Below are 24,415 nucleotides of genomic sequence, written 5' to 3'. Positions count from 1 at the left end.
TTGAACAATGGCTCAAATTCTGAAATGAAATGCGATAGCATAAGCGGAGTGTAAAAATAAATCTGATTTTTAAACTTCAAGAAGTTTCGTTTTATAAAAAATCACAATTCAAAAATAAAATAATTATTTTGTTGTTATCCATATAATCTAACCAAAAGATTCAATAAAAAGTGAAAAGCCCCAAAAACATTTACGTTAATTTTAGGATGAAACTATTCTCTATCATAAAACTTTTATGACTGACCCCTAAAATATCAACGATATTTTAAGGAAGACCCCTGTCCCAACCGAATAAAAGCGCCATCTCGTACACATATATGGTGAAAAAATTTTCCTTAACAAACTGGATTTTCCCCACATAAAATTTGACATGCATGGGCCGAGTTCATTTCAGAGGCTCCGCTTATCCATTAAAGGGAGAAGACCAACATTTATACCCTAACTTTCCAAAAATTGTTAAAGAGGCATACGCTAACAATAGCTATGTTGAAAATGATTTTAGGAACAAAATTTTGTTAACACGATTTAAATATAATTAAGCTAAATTAATGACGATTAAAATAATATCAATTTTATATACTTAATTATTTAAGAAAAACCTCTTAATTGCGTCTCAACTCGAAGAGGTTTAATTTCATAAAATTAATTTCATTTAATTTTCATAAAAAATTATAAATATTATTACATAGTGCTTTTGATTCGAAACTATTAATATCTTAAACTATCTTTAAAATGAAATTATTTTAGCATTCCAAATTGAAAATCTTAGTGATGAGCTTTATTAAGTGGGTTTATTGATGTTTTTTTATAGTGGGTAAAACCCAATAAAACCCGTTGGTTTTTTGAGCTGGGTAATCTTTTATTTTTAATTCGAACTCTGGTTTCATTACTCCTTCAACACGCATTCACCTTTAAATGGTGCTCAATTTGAAATTCAATTCGAATGGCCTTGATATACCTGAATACATATTCTTAATATTTACACACGCGAGATTAGTTTTTAACAGTGAATTTGAAATCAAATGAATGACCTTGAAATTAGGAGTCTTAACGCCACCCTTTTTAAGTATCTATAGTAGGTTTTGTATCGACCCGGTTTTCTCATATCCTATCGGGTTTAAAAGATCCATGATTTAAATGACAAATTTTGTCCATTCTTGATAATTCATTACAGTTCAGATTGGATCAATGAACTTTTGAATGACATTATTAAGCGATTTTTCAGTAAGAAACCAAACAATTTATTAAACAAGCTACAAGTAAAATAAAGTCAATGCCAGGCATTTTGAACTAGTTTGTTAATTTAAAATTTAGTACCAGCAAAGAGGGTATAAAGAGGGGGAGTAGAAGGCTTTGAAAGTTATCCTCAAAGCTACCGATGTGCTCTGCCCTCTAATGAAATACGGTGAACAGGATATTAGGTGAAAATATAACAAATAAAAAAGAAAAGCGAGAACTGAAAAAATATATTGCCAAAGCTGCTAGCTTCAACTCCCTCTGTTTATACCCTCTTTGGTACCAGCGTTAACTAATAAATTTTTCAGTTTTTAGCAATTATTTTTTATTCTAGGAGAGCGGTCGCTCTCTTAGATAAGACTTGATACTCCCTCTAATGCTAAAGGAGGGTTCTTTGATTGGCCTTAACTTTTTTCGTATTGTGTTAGTAGTCTCGTGGACCCCCCTCCGATTTAATTTTTGAACTGGACCAGGCAATTTTTAAACTGGTCATTTGCTCTGTGTCACCGCCTTATTTCCCACGCTGGCGCGAGTTGCTTTGCGTTGTCAAGTGCGTGATGGAGTCGGCTATGCCTGGAGTCCCAGCCTTGAAGAAGAGAGGAATGGAGTGTAAACCCCCATATCTATAGCATTGCCTGTGTACCCCCACCTACGGCACCATAGTCCTCCCAGCATCCTCAGCGGTTAGGTAGGGTCGTACTGGACGAAATTGTAAAGGGCGCTCCCTCTATCTTCAAAATAGATGCTAGTTCTCATAAAAATAAACTGCCGCTACTCGGCAGCACTTAGCAATCGCCTACCGAAGCGTAGGGGCGTGCGCGAGGTACATTGGGAGAAATACGGTGCCGCAGGTCGCTCATCATCATTTCCAATCCATCTCAACTCCCTTATCCCTGTCCCAGCCCCCGCGACTTCCAACCACTAGCATAGCCCACTCGATCACGCTCTCTTTTCCCCGGCTACATATTTTGAAGATGGCACTTTTTAGGCGTTTTTACAATCTTGGATCATCTTTGTGAACTTTTAGGATAGCCCTGACTATATTTTGTTTAAGGTTTTAAGTTAAATATCAAACAGACGTTAGTTTATGCTACAAAAAAGTTTGAAATTGACTATCTCGGATCGTCTTTGTGAAGTTTTGAGGATATCCGAATTTCATATTGGGCTTATGACAATTTTGAGCTAAATGCTAAACGGACATAAATCAGCATTTTTAAAAATTTTGTAAAATTGTCAATTTGGTCCTATTTCTGGAATTTTTAAGGGGGCGCCTAGCGTTTCAATAAATAATTGTAAAAAATTGTATTATGTTAATTATAATAAGAATTAAGAATACAAACTTTTATTGATTTACGTTTTTTTTGAAGTATCATTATAAATTATTGTCTGATTGAGCTAAAGTTATGGTCCCTTTTATATATGTTTCTGTTTAGTACAGATTTTCAAATGTAAAACAGTTTCTTAACATTCTTAATTAAAATGAAGACTGAAGGAACAGATATTAATCAAAAATGTCTTGATTAGAATAAAGACCTAAAAAGTATCGATAAGACTGAGGTTATCCCTTGTCTGAAGGATCAGATATTAATTTTTCTTTTTAATTGAAACATAAATGCGTGCTTAAGAAAAAACAACGTTCCATTACCGTTTTCCGTTGAAATAAATTATTTTACTGGTAATCAATTTCAAAAATTTACTTATCTCGGCTTTTCGACCACAATTCCATTCCCCGAAAACATTTTATCATTACATTAATTACTTTTGGGAGATATCGTGTCAAAATAACCTATAAAACATTAAAAAAACTGTAATAGCGGTCTGTTTAGCCATGACAACAACCTTTTAAAAGTTACAAGGACTGTATAACCCTTTCGAGACTAACAGGACCTGAGCAAACTATAGCTTAACCTGCTACTAGTACGACCAGGGAGAATTGACGTAAACTGGACTTGAAATTTCATCATGTGCGACCTGCGGCCCTGAAACTCTCCCATAGTCCCAGTGTGTGTAGAACATAATTTTTTCGCTGTTATCTGCTAAAATCAATCTTTCTAGGTAGTGCCGCCTCCTCACTCGAATTTTTCAAGAAATATTAAGGTTTGAACGAACAAAATTCTAAATTACTATTTTCACTACCATGTCCCTCTGCTAACTTGAAGAAAATTTTCCTCTTTTTTTGCAGCTCATTACCGGTGCTATTCCCTTGACTTTCTGTTCGTTATAACTACTATCATGAGTTTATTTATTTCAAACCAAAATATAAAAAAATGGATTCTTTTTCCTTTTGTGCTACTTAGAATTTACAAATGTCTATAACGTTGTGCCGTTCCATATCAAATAGTCTCTAACCATTGTTAGAAACTAGAGAGAGAAATTGGGCAGTAACACTGATCATGCCCTGAACTATGAGAAAGAACAATACGACGGTTGACTAAAGTACACTTGATATTACATCATTTTGCAAAACCGCGAGTAAAAATCTAACTGTCCCTATTGAATTTGGTGCCATTGGTTTTAGAATAATTAAAATGTTCCACTGCGAAGCGTGCCGGTCACGAATGGGGATGTAACGTCTTTAGGAACCTTTTACAACGCAAAACCATACACGTACTCTTCCTAAAGTAATTAATGTAATGATAAAATGTTTTCGGGGAATGGAATTGTGGTCGAAAAGCCGAGATAAGTAAATTTTTGAAATTGATTACCAGTAAAATAATTTATTTCAACGGGAAACGGTAATGGAACGCTGTTTTTTCTTAAGCATGCATTTATGTTTCAATTAAAAAGAAAAATTAATATCTGATCCTTCAGACAAGTGATAACCTCAGTCTTATCGATACTTTTTACCTCTCCGTGTGACGTAGTCCAGGAGAGGTTCTGTAACGGCCGTGTCTGTGTGTGTGTCTGTCTGTGTGTCTGTCTGTCTGTCCGTTGTTACACCCACGTGACCGCGTTCGCAGTTTGCGTATCGGAGCAAACGTGTTCGCCATTTCCGAACTGCTTTCACAGTCACGGAAATGGCTCCTCTACTTGAGTTCTCACACCACCATCTTCTGGTCTTTGTCCATCCCACACGGACACCAGTCTGTTCTTACTGGCTTCTAATCACCACCATCTTCTGCTCTTTGTCAATCCCACATTGACACCAGTCTGCACTTACACTGGCTTCTAACACCACCATCCACTGGTCTTCCGTCTATTCCACATAGACACCAATCTGTATCATTGGCTTCTACTCCATTATCATCGTTTGGTTTTAGGATATACGCGGCGATCAGCTAGGGTTACGAGAAACGTCTAGCCTCCCTAAGGTGGGATCGCCACCAAAGGTTTTCGCAATTGCGCTTTTTCCTTACTATTATAATGGAAACGAATCGTATATATACCCCAAATTTGAAAAAAGCGGGCAAGAGGGGTACCCTTAACTTTAAACGTCAATATTAGCAAAGTTTGAGAAGATAATAGGTATAACTTTATTTTAAACGATTTAACTATTATTAATGTTAATTATTGAAGATTAAAATAATTAAAAATAATTATATTTATTTAAATATTAAAGATAAACCTCTGGTGCAAAGAGAGAGATTATCATTGCCTCCTATATCTACCAAGGCCCGTGCATGCGATATATTTCCTTCATTGCCTCTTATATCTATCAAGGCCCGTGCATTGTGATATATTTCATTCATTGCCTCCTATATCTATCAAGGCCCGTGCATTGCGATATATTTTTCAAAACAACAACAAAAATGGGAAACCCCAACTCAGAAACATAATAACGTTTTCATTGGATACTTTAAGTTTATATAATCTTCTTGACACGGAGAGGTAATATTTTGGTTTTCCCAACTTGTTAGGTCTTGATTCTAATCAAGACATTTTTGATTAATTCACAACGATGTGATTTTTTACCTCTCCGAGTGACGTATGTCACGGAGAGGTTCTAATTTCGACGTGTCTGTGTGTGTGTCTGTCTGTCTGTCTGTTGTTATTGACTTACACCCCAGGGGACCGTGTTCGCAGTTTCCGAATTGAAGCAAATGTGTTCGCTATTTCCGGACCGTATTCACAGTTCCCGGAAATTTCAAAACTTGAATCTATCCACAAATCAACTGGCCACTATTACTTCATCTGACTAGTCAATTGTCTATTCTACATGAATACCAATCTGTACTTATTGGCTTCAAACACCAACATTTTGTGGTCTTTGTCCATTCCACATAGACACCAGTCTGCACTTACTGGCTTCTATCACCATCATTTTCCGGTCTTTGTTTTTGTCCATCCCACATGGACACCAGTTTGTACACCTGGCATCTAACACCACCATCTTCTGGTCTTTGTTTTTGTCCATCCCACATGGACACCAGTCTGTACACCTGGCTTCTAACACCACCATCTTCTGGTCTTTGTTTTTGTCCATCCCACATGGAGACCAGTCTGTACACCTGGCTTCTAACACCACCATCTTCTGGTCTTTGTTTTTGTCCATCCCACATGGACACCAGTCTGTACACCTGGCTTCTACTCCTTAAGGTTAAGACATACGCGGCGATCGGCCAGGGTTACGAGAAACGTCCGGCCTCCCAATGGTGGGGCTTCCACCAAAGGTTCACGCAATTGCGCTGTTCTTATCCATAGCTGCGATTCGACACCATTATATACTACCTATTTGATGAAGGCGAAGCAACCGGCGTATGCTTCATTTCAAACGCCAATATTAGTCAAGTCTCTCAAGAATGTTTAATTGTTCTTTTTCAAAACGATGTAACGTTCAATAAGGCGAATAACTAACGAAGAAAATATTAAATATTAATTATATTTATTTTAATGTTTAAGATAATCTTGTTTCTCAATTCAAAATTAATACGGAAAGAGTTAAAAGCAGTCTATGTTTTTGTCTGTATGTGTCCGTCCGTTGTTACAGTAGTGCGCTGCGTTAGAAGTTCTTTTTTTTGATGTGTAAAGAAACCATAATATTCCCTTTATCCTTAATATAAAGTGAATATGTGGAAATATTTTTCGTAATTATGATGCATTTAGTACTTTTGTAGCTTTAAAGCTCTATTTCATTTTGATATTCCAAAGATTTTTTTTAATATTATTATTTAAAATGGATGTTTATATATTACTTAAGCTATACTACATCTGTTTATAGCATAATCCTTTCTAAAATCACAGTGAATACAAGCACAATGCTGCTATGTTGGTCAAATGACTTCTTATTTGTCAATAGGCCTAGTGAACCAAAAAGTAAACGTTTGGGTTTGGTTTTCGTTTCTGTATGCAGAGACATTAACGGTTCAGAGTGAGCCGAAAGTTAAATACACTTTTAAATAATTAGGCTTAAATTTTATTATCATGGTGGAAATCTGGGCCGCGTTCAGCAGAGCCCAGCGTTGCTGAACGCGGCCCAGGGATTTTGTTTTTGAATTTTGACGTTACGGTGCTTAGCGCTGAGCTAGCGCGGTCTTCAAAGAAAATAGTCGGCTTTTTGGATAACGTGACGTAAAACGCGTAGTTCTCAGCTTGGCGAAAAAACTATGGAGGAATTAATACAAATAGCTCTATGGGACTATAGCTATTTAATTGGCGTGAAACCAGTTGATCACGCGAGAATTTTAAGAGATATGTTAGTTTCTAATTTTAATTATAAAAGTTGTTATCTATCTCTATAAATATGTTATCCTACAATTTTTGTTAAGCCTTGGTACCTTGCACGCTTTATTAGGCTAGCGTCATTTATAAAACGCCGATGACCCGTTTTTCCCCCATCGGATGATTTTAATGTGTACAAGTATATCATTATTGGATGTAAAATGTCGTCTGATTTACAGTAAATTTGCTATGCTTTGTATACTGCTTTAATATTTCATAAATTTTAACTTAAGAAACATTTCCATATCTGGGTAAATAAGTTTGTAAGTAGTCGTCTTGACTCGGAGAGGTAATATTTTGGTTTTCCCAACTTGTTTATTAATGAACATGCACCGTCAAAATTAAAAAAAAGGCATTACCTAAAAACATATTGATCTAAACCATCTCTTTTTAACGAAGTTGGTCAGTTGGGTGAGAGGGTGACAGGGTGTGCTGGTAGGAGCAGTGTGTAGTTGGGAATTGGACTCGGAGAGAGAGGTAGCGTACGGTGACTGGTTGCCGGCGCACTTCAGCTTCGATCCGAAACCATCCATTCCGGTATTCGGGGCTTAAGATGTAATAGTCTTACAACGTGACTCTTAGCAGACGGTCACCGGTACTACGCTCCGGGATTGCTTCGATTGAGGACGACCCCGAAACACCAGTCCCGCTTTTGTCTCGTTGTAAACTGAAGTCTCTTTATTCCATTGGTGTTTGCGGGTATTAACGTCAATGACGTTTCAAGAACTTACGGAGCTGCGTGTCACGCGACGATCGAGCTCTTCAATCGTATTCAGCAATGGATTCAAACGTGTCGTTGTTCGGCGAGACCGGCTAGGAAGATTATGTAAGACGCGATGACAGACAAGATGTCAGTCTTGCAGGTAGTGACATCGTGGTGGTTCGTCATTACTGTTGTTCTCTTCGTCGGACAGATGTTGTGCAGCGTGGATGGTGAGTTTTTATCTTTGCTTTTACTGGTGTTGTGATCTTGGGTTTCGGTTTCGTTGAAAGGAGTTTATGCTTAGGATGGGGGATATCTTTTTGTTTTGGGCACCACGTGCTTTTGGTTATGTTTACTAGTGTTGCTCTGGAATACCCCTGAAACCGAGATAGTCTAGATATCTTAAAGGGAATGCGAATTTACAATTTCAGATCATATTTTACCAACGAAAGTGGTATTATGTTACACTTTCAAGTCTCTACATTCAAAATATCAAGTTTTTAATATAAATGAACCAAAGTTTCTATTTTTAAAATCCATTGAAAAATCACGAAAAGTCAGTTTTCACATATCAATAATTTGCCTTATCGAGCTTGTTCGCCCGTTTGATGACATCACTATGACGTGAGGGGGGAGAAAGGGCGGGAATCCTATACGCGTCTCGATCTTCTCTCCAGTCTGGGTCTGATAGCAGAGAGAGTGGCACCATCTCACGTGAAAAATATATTTGTAACGTTAGCCTACGGGAAACGTTTTAGCCTTTCATATACAGTGGATTTCAAATAATTTCCGATAATTTCATATGAAGCATTTTCAAATGCATTTTGCCAAATAAGCAGAAATGGGAGAATTAAAATCTTGATATTTTTGAGTTCGCAGAAATTAATTTATATAATCTTTGGTTAAATAAATCAGAGGTTTTTTTAAACGAAGCTTCTCATATTCCGTTTAAAGTTGATGTAAAAGTGAGGGAGTTTTAAAGTTGTCACATAAGTCAGGGAATATCATATTCGTAGGGTAATTTTAATTGAATTCTAACTTGAACTAATATATGTTAAGGTATTTGTCCTTTTAACCGCACAACAATCTGACCATTCTTCGAACAAAAGTGGCAATTAAATTGGTCTGGGAGAGGCCGCAAAAGTCGTCAAATTTTATTTTAATTAATATATTTTTCTGTTGCACTTATAAAATGAAGTAACATAGTACTAATCATTTTAAAAATCAACAATTTAACCTTTCTACAATTTTTAAATTGTAAAAATGACCATAGACGCTCAGGTATAACCTGAAGAAGCCATTAAATTTTGAAATGGAATAATCTTTGGCACCCTTTGATGTAAACTCAGTATCATTTCGAGAATGCTTAAGTCAAACAACTTTGTTTCAAGTTCAGGGTGACTGAGCTTAGATAAAGACTTTGATGTAACATCACCGTGCTTAGAGTTTTATATAACCTTAAGACATAACATATTAGCTTGACGTTTTGAGGTCATTTATTCAAATTGTCTTGAGGTTAAGCGGTTTTTTTTTAATATGGAAAGTCAGCTGCCAGCTATCTAAAGTTAATTAGCGGTGCTTTGAATCGGTAAGAAGAAGGTTTCCTTGTTATGTAAGAATTATCAAACCATTTTGTCTTATCTGTAGTATCATCGGGAAACAATTATTGCCTTTCTTCGGTAAACATCGTAAGTTCGTAACTCTTACGTGTTTTAACCGCTCCATTAAACGCTCGATACTGTTCAAGCTTCCGTGTACGGTGTAAAGCGATAGCTTGCTAGTGTCTCTCTCTCTCTCTATAGTCTACAGTCAATAGTGGTGGTGATGGCCGCGTTAACCAGGCCTCAATGGGAACTCCGCAGAAACTTTAATCCGATATGCATTAGTAATGATGAAGCGCCCGACCTTAAATGAATTGCTTCCAATAATAGTTGCCAGCCAGCCAGTGTGTTCTTAATTCAAGAATACCTCGAGTCGGTAAATAATTAAAATCTGAATTTAAAATGCAATTGAACTTCGTATTACGGGGATTGCCTGTTTCGTCTTAATAACCAAAGTTTTAATTCCTGTTATATAAACAATAAGCGTAAAGAGTTAGCGCATTCCTATCCTCTTCTTCGACATTCTGATAATTGTACGAAATATAAGTGAACGAAAATGGATATAACAGAAAGTGAGGAATGCAGTAAAGAGAGCGCTGGAGACAATCATGTGATTCGTAATCATTGCATCTGAGCCAAAAAAAAAGAACATTTACTGCCGCTCGAGGTATAATAGGGGTAGAATTTCGAGTAAGAATACAAGCATGAGTACCTTTTCCAACCAGGTTTGCGAGCTACAAAATCTACGATAATATCCAAGAAACAAAAATATCATAACTAACACTTTCTGTGAATGTCGCTTAAGCTGAGTTGGCTATTTTCTTCAGAAGGATATTAATAAGTCACGTAAATAAAGATTTTCTTATTAACTACGTGGGGTTGGGGATGGCGAGAGAGAATTTTAGTGTCGTAGGCGCTAACATAGTGTAGTTAATATGTTATAGCACGCTTAAGTAATATACGAGATGGCGAAACGGTTGGAGTACATTTTAGTAATTATATTTACTGACTTACAAAACTAAATCAATCTTGTTAAAAATTATGAGCGCAATAGCTAGGCTGGTTGTTCGTACATGCTATAGAAAAAGTATTACATAAGTTTTTTAAGAAGAGAGTATATCGCAATTCAGCGTGTTTTGAAACTAGTTTAATATTTTTATTCCGTTTTCATAGTTAATTAAAATATAAGCCAGCAAAGTGAGCATACGTTCCAAAACCTTAGGCAAAGGAATAAGATAGGCAGCGGATTGAATTACCCCATTTGACTGTAAATCAGTTGACGGCGCTTGGAACCAAGGGGTAAAATACCTTCTTAAGGGGGGGGGACAAAATTTAGAATTTTTATAGTTAATGGTAAATAGTTTTTCACTGAAATTGTTAAGTATATCCTCGCGCTCCTTTCCAATCTTTAAATTAGTTAGTATGAGGTTTTATTATGTTGTCCACCAACCAACAAACACACACAAACAGTGGAACGAACAAGACATGATCGCAAAGCTAGATGTGTTACCACACCTGGCAAAAATTACACGGTAAACAGGAAACTCTTCTCCGTTTCCAATGACTTAAAACACTATAGCCACGCCTGGTATCTTAGCTATTTATAGTGTGTTTTACAATAGTGTACGCGTTTATAATTCAACTTCTTAACCTCTCTAATAGTGAATAGCAAGAGGAGAGCTTGTTTGTGGGCGAACACCTTGGGCGGATAATTTGGAGTATTTTGAATGGAGACGCGTGCGAAATGCTCGTCCAAACTCTTATCATTTATTTGGAAAGTTTTGATGGCCCAAAGCACTTTCCCAAATCAAAGTTATATTTCGGTTGACTGCTTTCTCTGGCGTGTAATTTATTTAGCACAATTTTGCATCTCGTCTTCCATTCAGCGTTCTTCCAAGACAAAATTTTATAAAAATACAAAGAAAACATTAGTACACTAATTAGCTATAGAAAAGTAAAGCCCTTTTCCCAGATGACGATGTATTCCAACATTTTGCTTGTCCCTTCATCTATTAGTTACGCTTTTGCGTGGGAAAAGCACGGGTGGGTGGTCACTTGTTAAAATTTTATCCATAGAGTTACAAATATTTATATGGAATACCTCAATTTCGGCGACAGTTTCGTTATCTACAAGTTCTCCTTTACAAGTAACTGATTGTTCGAGCTTCAGCGCCACCATCGAGAAAAATATCAACTATCCACAGAAACATGAAGTAAAAAACCTAGCTAAAAATAGGAGTAGACGAGTTCGGTGATAACCCGGACCAAAAGAAGTAAATTAGACAAAGTTTTCTTGGAATCTTGGAAACTGGTTAAGGCCATTTTAAAGGGTATGAGAAGCTTCGTTTGAAAAACCTCTGATTTATATAGCAAAAGATAGAATTAATTACTGTGAATTCAAAAATATCAAGCTTTTAATTCTCCGATTTCTAGTTATTTGGCAATATTGCATTTGAAAATGCTTCATATGAAATTATTTAAAATCCACTTTTTAAAGTTTTTAAGAAAGGCTACAACGTTTTCTTGTTTTTGACGTCACACACGCGAGATGGTGCCACTCTCTCCGCTATCAAAGCATAGACAGATCACGAGACGGGTATAGCTCGCGCTCGCGCGTATAGGTTTCCCCGTGTGATGTCATAAACCAACCGAACAAGCTGACAAGACAAAATGATTTATATATCGAAACTGAGTTTTCGTGATTTTCCAATGGATTTTAAAAATATAAACTTTGGTTCAATTATATTAAAAACTTTATATTTTGAAAGTAGAGACTTGAAAGTGTAATATAATACCACTTTCGTGCTGAAATATGAAATGAAATTGTAAATTCCCATACCCTTTAATGATAATATTCACAATAAGACAACTATTTTGAATCGATAAGAACTTTAAAAGTACATCGCTTTATAAAAGGTTTATCTGACGAAATAATTCTCCCTTCAAGGTTTCTTTTATCCAGAAATGTAGTGAATAGGTATAATATCATTTTTTTAAATATACCAATTAAATCAGGTATTCATTTATTTAAAAAATAATTTATACAATTATTCAGATGTATAGAAGGCAAAGTATGTGGTAAAATCTAATTAGAGTAGTAAATGAGAGACTCCTTGCACTTAATTAGCGCAGACTATTAAAAGGGTTTTATTGAGTGTCTACCGTGGAGATTCAAAGTAGAGAAGACTCACAATGCAGACACGTTCCAACAGTCAAGTTCAACTTTAGAACTTAATTAGAATTCATATTTACAGACATTTTATACAAAATGAAATCGTGCCTTCAAGACGAGATTCAATCCAAGCCTAACAGATATCAGGACGCAAACCCAATAGAACAATGGTCCATTCTGAAATGTCCTGTCTCTCTTAAATTAAGTGTTGTCGACAATAATTCGTAGTTAGTCTACGCATTGGGGAAAGCTCCATTATTAAGCGGTTGCAATGTATTTTTTCTAATATATTCGTAAACAACTTTTATGGTCGGTGGAGAAAGAGAGCGCGAAACCCGCACATCTCTTGTTGAAGATAAGTCATCAAAATGAAGTACCTTCAACCAATTTCATTAATATTAATATAGTGGTTAGACATATCCTTTAGACTAGCCTTTGGGGTAGCACAAGTCGCCATCCTTTCAAATGGCGAGTCGAAAAGCAATAGGTAATAATAATATAGGTCTATTACAGGACAGTTGGGCTACAATAGGGCCTGACATATTTCGGTACAATATTTGAACATAAGATGAAAATTGGTTTATGGGTAGTTTTTACCTCTCCGAGTGACGTATGGCACGGAGAAGTTCTAATTTCGACGTGTCTGTGTGTGTGTCTGTCTGTTGTTATTGACTACACCCCAGGGGACCGCGTTCGCAGTTTTTAAATCGGAGCAAAGGTTTTCCCAAATTCCGGACCGCATTTACAGTTTCCGGAAATTTGGAAAATTGTATTCCACTTACAATGTCTATTATCCATTGCCTGTCTAACACCACTATCCTCTGGCTATTTGTCCATCTCATATGGACACCAGTCTTTACCCACTGGCTTCTACACACCACCATCTTCTGGTCTTTGTCCATCCCACATGCACACCAGTCTGCACACACTGGCTTCTACACACCACCATCTTCTGGTCTTTGTCCATCCCACATGGACACCAGTCTGCACACACTGGCTTCTACACACCACCATCTTCTAGTCTTTGTCCATCCCACATGGACACCAGTCTGTAAACACTGGCTTCTAATCACCACAGTCATCTGCTCTTTGTCCATCCCACATGGACACCAGTCTGTAAACACTGGCTTCTAATCACCACAGTCATCTGCTCTTTGTCCATCCCACATGGACACTAGTCTGTACACACTGGCTTCTCACTTCACCATCATCGTTAAGGTTAAGACATACGCGGCGATCGGCTAGGGTTACGAGAAACGTCTAACCTCCCAATGGTGGGGCTTCCACCAAAGGTTCACGCAATTGCGGATTGTCTTATCTACGATTCGAATCCTTTATATACTACCTATTTGAGTAAGGCGACGCAACAGGCGTATGCTTCATTTCAAACGTCATTATTAGTCAAGCCTCTCAAGAATGTTTAACTGTTCTTTATCTAAACGATGTAACGCTCAATAAGGCGAACAACTAACGAAGAAAATATTAATTATTTTTATTTTAATATTTAAGATAATCTTGTTTCTCAATTCAAAATTAACACGGAAGGAGTTAAAAAGCAGTCTATGTTTTTGTCTGTGTGTGTCCGTCCATTGTTACACTAGTGCGCTGCGTTAGAAGTTGGTTTTGTTTTGATGTGTAAAGAAGTCCTACAGAACCTTAATATTCCATTTATCCATAATATAAAGTGAATATGTGGAAATATGTTTCGTAATTATGATGCATTTAGTACTTTTGTAGCTTTAAAGCTCTGTTTCATTTTGATATTCCAAAGATTTTTTTTAATATTGTTATTTGAAATGGCTTTTTATATATTACTTAAGCTACATCTGTAAATAGAATAATCCTTGGTTTAATGATTTCATGATGAAAGCTAAGACCTAGACTCCGGCGGGTATATCTAGTATTACCAAAAAGCGGATTATGCTTCAAACATAAAGTATGTAAGTCCCACTTTTCCATAGCTTTGGCCATGGATTTCAAGATATTCCCGAAGTAAAAACTAAGCAGACGAACAAAAAACCTTTTGACCAATCATGAGCCCCCTAACCATAGACCTCTTTAATGCCAGACCAATCGGCAACGGCTATTACTATTTTTTTGCATGGGATGGGACCTCGACTCGACCTCGAAGTCGAGATAACCGGGAAGCTCGGAAGGCGAATTTGCGGTATCGTTCGGTAGGCGTTATAAAGAAATTCAACGTTTTAAAGCTCAAGTTTCGAAATTTTTTGAGACATTTACTAAGTCTTCAACTAAATATTATAAGATTTTCTTTAAATTTCAACATAAATATAGCTCTGCGAAAACTACACTAAGCCTTGGCTAGATATCAGCGGCTGAAGCCGAGCGGCGCATCTCGAGCCGCCGGCGGCCTGGCTGGCCGTAACGGCGAGAACAGAAAAATACCTCGTTAAAAAACAGATGCACGACGTTTTAAATAGTCCAAGCAAAAGCTACCCAGATTGATAACATTTTAACGCCTTACTCCCAAATAATCTTCGGTATTGTGAATAGTTTTATCTAAAGAATATTTTGGACACCCTACTCAGTCTTTATAGTAGTTCTAGAATTTAGGTACTTGGTAAATCGGTTCTTTAGGCGGAAGGATCGGATGGATCCGAAGGAGCCGCGTTACTGAACTGTTTCCCTCCGCGTAAGGGGAGGTTCTTTCCTAGGAGCTTAGAGAATATCGTGTAGCTCCCCCAGGCGCTTGTTACGTACTTCATGTGTAAAGCCTAATCGGCTTCTGGTATTACCCGCAATAGGTTTAGTGAAATAAAGAGTAAATAATTGAGGCCTGAGGTGAAGTAAACTTTGGGTTTTGATTTTTACCTCTCCGTGTGACGTAGTCCAGGAGATGTTCTGTAACGGCCGTGTCTGTCTGTCTGTCTATCTGTTCGTTATTACACCCACATGACCGCGTTCGCAGTCTGCGTATCGGAGCAAAGTGTTCGCCATTTCCGAACTGCTTTCACAGTCACGGAAATGGCTTCTCTACTTAAGTTCTCACACCACCATCTTCTGGTCTTTGTCCATCCCACACGGACACCAGTCTGTTCTTACTGGCTTCTAATCACCACCATCTTCTGGTCTTCGTCCATTCGACTTGGACACCAGTCTGTACATACTGGCTTCTTACACCACCATCTTCTGTTCTTTGTCAATCCCACATTGACACCAGTCTGCACTTACACTGGCTTCTAACACCACCATCCACTGGTGTTCCGTCTATTCCACATAGACACCAATCTGTATCATTGTCTTCTACTCCATTATCATCGTTTGGTTTTAGGATATACGCGGCGATCAGCTAGGGTTACGAGAAACGTCTAGCCTCCCTAAGGTAGGATCGCCACCAAAGGTTTTCGCAATTGCGCTTTTTCCTTACTATTATAATGGAAACGAATCGTATATATACCCCAAAATTTGAAGAAAGCGGGCAAGAGGGGTACCCTTCACTTTAAACGTCAATATTAGCAACGTTTGAGATGATAATAGGTATAACTTTATTTTAAACGATTTAACTATTATTAATGTTAATTATTGAAGAGTAAAATAATAAAAAATAATTATGTTTATTTAAATATTAAAGATAAACCTCTCGTGCAAAGAGAGAGATTATCATTGCCTCCTATATCTACCAAGGCCCGTGCATGCGATATATTTCCATCATTGCCTCCTATATCTATGAAGGCCCGTGCATTGTGATATATTTCAATAATTGCCGCCTATATCTATGAAGGCCCGTGCATTGTGATATATTTCAATAATTGCCTCCTATATCTATCAAGGCGCGTGCATTGTGATATATTTCATTCATTGCCTCCTATATCTATCAAGGCGCGTGCATTGTGTTATATTTCATTCAATGCCTCCTATATCTATCAAGGCCCGTGCATTGCGATATATTTTTCAAAACAACAACAAAAATGAGAAGCTCCTCTCATAAACATAATAATTTCTTTTCTCTGTATATGAAATGAAAATATGGATAATATTGCGCTCCTTCTTTAATGGTATGAATCCTTGCCTGTCTATTAATATTTTACGTAGGAGTAATACGTTTTTAGCGAAGTCTAGAGAGGATAAACATAAGCGAGATTGTTTCGGAAAATAAACACTGCTTCCACTTATGGGTTTATACTCCTTGTTACTGTTGTATAGAGTAATCATGATGAAAGCTTAAAAAATTACGAGAGGACAGACCTTTTCTATCCTCTTGTTTTATTCTTAATAAGAATATAAAACATTTATTTTGTATCAAAAAATATTTTTTGGTGCTAAGATTGCTTTAAAAAAATCCAAACGGTTAGGCATTGTTAAAAAACAAATGATATTTTTCAAATCTAATGAGATAACGCCCACATAGTTGAAAATTGCCCTTTTTTTATCCGCGGGAGCCATTCTTAATGAGAATTTCGATGCTAGTAGGTTGACAATTAAACTGCCGGTATATTATTGTTGTTGGGAATTGGATATTAAGTCAAATTAAGTGGTTGTAAAGAGCCAGCAGGTTTTTGCCGCTTCTTTTAGTGAGTATTTGATTTTTGTATGTAAAATGGAGGAAGATAATGTTGAGAGTAAGGATGAAATGCGGAAGCGCAAAGCGCGGGAAAGGATGAGGGCTAAAAGGTCGACGTTTTCATTGGATACTTAAGTATATATAATCTTCTCGAAACGGAGAGGTAATAATTTGGTTTTCCCAACTTGTCGTGTCTGAAATGAAGAGACATCAACGGTTCAGAGTGAGCCGAAAGTTAAATACACTCTTAAATAATCAGGTTAAGATTTTATAATAGAAGAAAAGATCATGGTGGCAATTAGATAAGTAGGGCTAAGCTATCAGTGCGTCTAGCTACAATTTAGCTTTGGTATTATTTAACGTTAACACTCATGTTGGCAAACTAAGAATATTGTTGAGGTGAGACGAGACGATAGTGTTTACACTGCAAACCAGTTGTGAATGTAGTTATCAGAATATAGGGTAAACAGCTGAAGCGTAGACTTCATTTCCTGTTGTTTTCCCCGTCGACTAATTTCCATGTGTCTAAGATTTATCCTTATTGTATGTAAAATGTCGTCTGCTTTACTGTATATTCGCTATGCTTGGAATACTGCTTCAATATTTCGTAAATTTTTACTTCAAAAAAGAGAAATAATTCCATATCTAGGTAAATAAGTTAGTACTAGTAGACCTCTTGACTCGGAGAGGTAATATTTTGGTTTTCCCAACTTGTTTATGATCTAAAAAATATACTTAAGTCCCCTTCTTCAAAAATAATAGTAATAAGAAGCTTAAAGGGACGGTGAAATGAAAAATCAAGTTATTTAAATTGATTATTCTACTAGTTATAAGACCAATCTGCATAGTGAAACCTCCAAGAAATAACACCGAATGATTTTAAAATTCAAGTTAGTCTGAAAATTCATGGATAATTTTAAATAAGTACCTCCGACGAATCTCGTAACTCTGCCTTTTAATTAATAAAATCCTTGTGGCACGCTCCGTGTCAAATGAAATTTATTGCAAGATATGATAAAATTTCAGCGCATTGTGACAGTCGTGGCGCGAGTCAAGAATGTCCTGATGGGAACACCGAAATTGCTGCTTGTTTTGAATAATATTTGTTATCCAAAATCGAATTGTCAATTTGAAACCAGCTTATCAAATATTACAGCAGTCTAAAAATAGCAAACTCCAAAATAAAGAACTAAATGTGAGCATTGCCTTTTTATTATCAGTGGAAAATAATACAGTCCTCAAATAGTTAAGAACTCAAACTTTTAAGGTCAAATATAAATAAGTTGTGATGCATCATAATCTTCCCAGTCTGTACTACAAGCTAAGGGCCGACCCGAGTTTACATACCTTTATTGATATACAGGGTGTTTCTGAAAAGTCCATCACAAATTAAGGGGCGTGTTTATGGGACCAAACTGAGCGGAAAGTACCAAAGAACATGGGGTGTACAACATTTTGTTACGGAGATATGGCCTTCCAAACATTCGCCCCTAAAACAAGGAAATATCCAAAAATGAGGAGTAACACTTAAGACCGACTAACCAGCTTGTTTAAAATTACTAGACAATTTCAATAGCCTTTAATCGAACAATTGATTTCTACCTTTACTAATCAGAAGCGTATAAATGAGTAGAAGTATGCCTACGGTGGTAATGTAAAATTAATCCCAAGTGACATGATGTTTCAAGATCTTCCCAGCACCAAGTAAAATGGTTCTGATTGAAGGGACTTTTATTAGCACAGCGTAAACAACGTTATTTTCAGGAATTAGTCCAAATGTCCACGGGCGGCATTACAAAAACGAGGCAGTCTTTCGAATGATACTTGGACATGTTGGAAGATCCCTGGCTTGTTCCTGTTATCTCAAACCGTAAAAAGCTACGCAAATCTTCATCATCACGGACAACACTCTTGTACGTTAGGTATGACCTTGAGAAAACCTAAAAGGACATCTCGAATGTATTTGAAAAACCCATCTCCAATTAAGGGGCGTGTTGTTTGTTTCCAACAGAGTAAACTCGCCCAGAGAACAATTACAATGCAGAGCCACGTTTCGGCGTTAATGGCCCACAAAGGTGGTCCCAAACAAAAGAACAAACTTTAATTTGTTTCGTTCAGTAAGTGTTTCATGTGTCATAGATAAAACGCCATGATTAATGCACAAAGAAAATGTTATTGACAAGTTTTCGGACCGCGATGCTGAAATGTGGTGGTGCACCATCGTGCATGAACCACATTCTGTTTATTAAACCTAAGGGTACGTCTTCGAGTAGTTCTGGTAAATCGTCCCGTAAGAACTACAAGTAAGCCACACCGTTTAACCTGGGCTCTAGGAAATATGGCCCAATTAAATTGTCACCCACAATACTACACCACACGTTTAAGCTGAATTGTACTTTGTGAATTCTAACGCGATGTTGAAGAGCTACGTCGACGAATAATTCACGGCTGTCAAACAATTCGCGAAACTCCAGGCATTTTTCAACGTGTAAGGGAATCATTTGTAAGACGTGCTAATGTGTGCCTTAACGCGGGTGGTGAACACTTTGAACAATTTTTGTAACTAGTTGCAATTAAATGTTAAAACTTGTCAATAAATTCATTTTCTTCGTGCATTAATCATGGCGTTTTATCTATGACACATGAAACACTTACTGAACGAAACAAATTAAAGTTTGTTCTTGTTTTTGGGACCACCTTTGTGGGCCATTAACGCCGAAACGTGGCTCTGCATTGTAATTGTTCTCTGGGCGAGTTTACTCAGTTGGAAACAAACAACACGCCCCTTAATTGGAGATGGGTTTTTCAAATACATTCGAGATGTCCTTTTAGGTTTTCTCAAGGTCATACCTAACGTACAAGAGTGTTGTCCGTGATGATGAAGATTTGCGTAGCTTTTTACGGTTTGAGATAACAGGAACAAGCCAGGGATGTCCAAGTATCATTCGAAAGACTGCCTCGTTTTTGTAATGCCGCCCGTGGACATTTGGACTAATTCCTGAAAATAACGTTGTTTACGCTGTGCTAATAAAAGTCCCTTCAATCAGAACCATTTTACTTGGTGCTGGGAAGATCTTGAAACATCATGTCACTTGGGATTAATTTTACATTACCACCGTAGGCATACTTCTACTCATTTATACGCTTCTGATTAGTAAAGGTAGAAATCAATTGTTCGATTAAAGGCTATTGAAATTGTCTAGTAATTTTAAACAAGCTGGTTAGTCGGTCTTAAGTGTTACTCCTCATTTTTGGATATTTCCTTGTTTTAGGGGCGAATGTTTGGAAGGCCATATCTCCGTAACAAAATGTTGTACACCCCATGGTCTTTGGTACTTTCCGCTCAGTTTGGTCCCATAAACACGCCCCTTAATTTGTGATGGACTTTTCAGAAACACCCTGTATAGTTAAGTTCAGTCTTGTTATATTTTGAATCTACCATTACGTTCTGTTAGTTTCGTGGTATACAGAGATTGTAAAAGAGCGTATGCATGTTGTCAGTTTTATCTCTGTGGAAAATGGCGGAGTTAACGACTGAACCTTCATAAAAGAGGTGTTTTCGCATGGGCTGACCACAAAACTGGCCATAGGGGAGACTTTAACGCCGAGAGCAAAAACCTCCTTATGGGACAATAGCACCTTAAGTTTTCCACTCTTTCTAGAAAACACGGTATTCGTGGATATAAAATTGTAAATGGTAACATAAACACAGTAGAAACAAGACGGCCCAAGGGCTCGTAATAGTAGCCATATCGTACGAGTGAATAGCCCCTCTATACCCTACCCTAATGAGTGGATAACCCCTCTATACCTTACCCTAATGAGTGGATAACCCCTCTATACCTTACCCTAATGAGTGGATAACCCCTCTATACCTTACCCTAATGAGTGGATAACCCCTCTATACCTTACCCTAATGAGTGAATAGCGCTATCTTTTTCAATGCTTAAATGATTTACCGTGCATAAAATCAGAGTGAATAGCCCCTCGATTCCCTACTCTAAACAGTGATTAAATTATGACCGTATAAATTTACTTATGCTGTAATTCTAATATTCCGGCGAATCGAAGAACAGATAGTTTTTAGTGATAATCCCCTCGATGAGTTTACAACATAGACTTATGCCGATGCACACTTATCGCATCTTATAAATTTCTAAGAAGGACTTACGCCCAGAAACTTTTGAAAGAGAAAGTTTAGTTATAGTGATTACGCATTTTAGTGATTATCCCCTCGAATTACCTTTAGCAATGCTATAATGATCAAACGCATAACGCTCATTTAACACTATGTTAGCTCTATCTAAACCCACATTTGAATTAACCGCCAAAACGTTCCAGTCAAACATAACATAGATGACGATAGCTACCGAACGAGAACGAAACACATGAGAAGCGCGGTAGGAAATGGGGAAAATCGTTATCTATTTAATTAGCACATACATAAAAAGAAAATAAATATAAAAACCCCAAACATACAAATTCATAAGTATCCGACCCCACAGATAAAAATTCAAAAGTATTCGACCCCACAGATTAAGAGGTACCCCACCCCACATCACCCCGACATTTTAGAGATAAAAATAAATAATAAAAAACTCGGAGCTTCTATCAAGTCTCTATGGTTCAGTTGGTAGAATCTCTGCCTATAGCGCCAGCGTGCCGGGTTCGATTCCCGGGTCTGACCTGAAAAAATTTTAATTAAAATTAAATCTCTAACCGAGCCCAGTTACCCCAATGGGTGGGTTGTGGTAATATAAAGTTCCTTTTAAGCTAAAATCTGACGATAACGAAAGCGAAAACTCCGGCCACAAGTACTACTACTACTACTACTACTACTACGGCTCGGGTCAAACTAAGAGCCTATCGTATACTACGATATGGCTAAAAAGTTAGGCTCGACCGCTTGTAAAAACCACGTAACTTTAAAGCCGAGATTGTGCTAAAGTTTTATTGAAAGTTACAATCTTGTTAAAATAGAATATATTAGAGTTCTAGACGTCTATAAATTGGTTCTAACTTCTTTATCCAATCAAAGGGCCGCATGGCTAAGCTTGTCAATTTCATGGCAATAAAAAATCAATTTTTGTTTTACATTTTTAATATGTTAGAGATTACTAATTAGCAATTTTAGTAGTTTTTCTGCGTTCACAATTTCATTTATTAAAACTATCCAAATCTAAGGGTAGTCAAAATTATTGCTACTATAAATTTTACGAAATACAAATAAATTTTAGGTCCAAATTCATACGTAGTTTTAAAATAGGCTCAATTCAAAAACATTTTCAGTCACCAAAAAGAGTTTACGATGATTTTGCCTCGCCAGAAACGTGCGTTCAGCCGCAAGTACCGAAATTATATAATTATAAGTACGTGATCAGTTTTCCTCGCTGAACGCTTCCAACGTATGTTACTAACAATCCTTTTGAATTATTGTATAAATTACTATCCAAAGATATCACTCCATAGAAAATGTCTATGAAAGATGACGTTATGGGTATAACAGATCAGCCTAATACTTTGAGCACTATGTACTACTGGTCAAAATAGATCCATAGCTTTAGATGCGGTTTGGAGAAATAATGTGAGTACGGGCAACATTTACGTAAACGTTTCAATAAAGTGTTTCCCAAGTAATTGCATTGGTTCGTAGTACGTGAAGTCGGCCTTCAGTCATTAACCCTATCAATAACAAGTTGATATTTCTGGCTTGGCTATAAGCCTTGCTCGATAAGAGATTTCAGGCCAAGATTGGAACATTGAACTAGAGTCGACTTAAAACGCTTCTCGTGTAACTTATTTTCATGGCGACGAATAATTTGCATAGGGCAGTGGTATTTAACACCCTCTTATATTTCCACACATCCGACCTAATCGCTCCCGACGTCGTGTTCTAGCAGCTCTCGCTAACAAAACCCGGCACCGTAATTTCTTCTTCTCGGCGCCTAATCCCTAATGGCAGGCCGAAATGGAGTGTCCGCTATTTCCAACACACTCAGAAAGAACTTATACACCGAAGTCGGGAGTGACATGGTTATTTGAGGTGCTTTTATGGTATGATTGTCGTACACTTCAAACAACGCTTTAAAAATTTGTATACATGTAATTTTAGTACATGTTTTAGTTCAAATCCTTGGAAGACGTCTTGAAAAATGGCTTCCAGGAAGTCTATATCTGACGCGATTTCGGCTAAATTGCCTGTTATTTTGCATTTTGATGCCTTATATTTAGGAAAACTTGAGATTTTCATTTTAATCGTAAGGGTCTTTTCACCATTCCCAGATTCTAGGCGTGTCTTATTATGCTGTATTTATTTTTCCGTAGATGTCTGAGAAAAACATTAATTTCAGCAAGTTACGGTGATTATAGCGATCCTTATAGCATTAACGTTGGAACCTAAAACTACGAACGGTAAAACCACGTGAACTCTAGCTATTTTAAGTTGGTGGTGAATATCGAGAAATATATAATGTTGTCAGTTTATGAAAGAGTGAAACGTAGAAAAGAAGTTTTCTTGACGACTCTAATTTTAGGAATAACTGTGAAGGGAAGTTTCGCGAATGCTCAACCATTTCTTAAAAGAACCCTTTGAAAACAGTTATGTACTAAATTGCGAAAGGGTGTTATTAAAAAGACACGTTATGAATCTCGTGCGAAAGAGAGCGTGAAGGAGGAAGGTTACGTGAGGAACGACACACCGATTAGTCCCAACTTCGCGCTATGGATAATATTTTTACATTATTGGGGACTTTCCTGAAACGAGAGTGAAGCGAACATACGTCTGAAATTAGAAATAGATTTATGGGGCCAGTGACGCGAGAAGTTTCCAAGTCTTAATATAATCAAAGCTAACGCTGATGAATTCGCAATATTATATGGCATTGGAAAGAAAGTAGTGTTGATCAAGTGCGATTGAACATTAATAAAATTAGCAAAGACAGATAGAAATAACGGAAATTTAGGTAGTGATGAGGAAGTATATAGGAGTAGACGAGAACCATGTGATTCACAATTATTGCATCGGAGCCAATGAAAAGTGTATTTACTTCCTCCACGGCATACAAGGGGGAATAGCGTATGAATACAAGAGCGAAAAGATGGGTTAGCCGAACTCCATTTAGCAGTCAGGTTTGTCAATGAATGTCATCCAATTTCGATGCCAAAAGTTTTAATTGTTTTGAATTACGTATTTTAATTTGGTATTATTAAAAGAGAAGTGCTGCTAATGCCCAAAAAATGTTTGCAGTTTAATTAATCAAGGAAAAGGTTTATGACTGTTAAAATATCCATAGCATTTTAGTTGTAAACTGCAGCAATTTACTACGACCTGAATTAACATCTACGATTACATTTTATCCCTGTATAGTATCTTTCCGTCGGACAATTTAGAGGCTTGTACGCTTTTACATCTAAATTCCTATTAATACTTTTAAGTTGTATGATACTTTCCTTCTTTTTATTTAAACAAATAGCAAAGGTTTCCGTGGGATCATTTCAACTTTTTTTAGAACATTCCTTATTGA

General features: G+C 36.9%; 1 long non-coding RNA gene across 1 annotated transcript; it reads left to right on the top strand.

Annotated features, from left to right (window-relative positions):
• Nucleotides 1-18,237: 18,237 nt before the first annotated feature.
• LOC149713576 (uncharacterized) lies at nucleotides 18,238-19,248 on the top strand. Its single transcript, XR_016369280.1, has 3 exons — nucleotides 18,238-18,814; nucleotides 18,904-19,009; nucleotides 19,076-19,248. It is a non-coding gene; the product is annotated as an uncharacterized LOC149713576 (long non-coding RNA).
• Nucleotides 19,249-24,415: the final 5,167 nt, after the last annotated feature.

This window comes from Phalangium opilio, unplaced genomic scaffold, assembly GCF_054372755.1.
Source record: "Phalangium opilio isolate 3A_F unplaced genomic scaffold, DU_Popi_V2 ptg000009l_1, whole genome shotgun sequence".
In the NCBI taxonomy this organism is placed as follows: Eukaryota; Metazoa; Arthropoda; class Arachnida; order Opiliones; family Phalangiidae; genus Phalangium; species Phalangium opilio.
The sequence above is the reverse complement of the archived record's forward strand: the minus strand, read 5'-3'. Positions and strand labels throughout refer to the sequence as shown.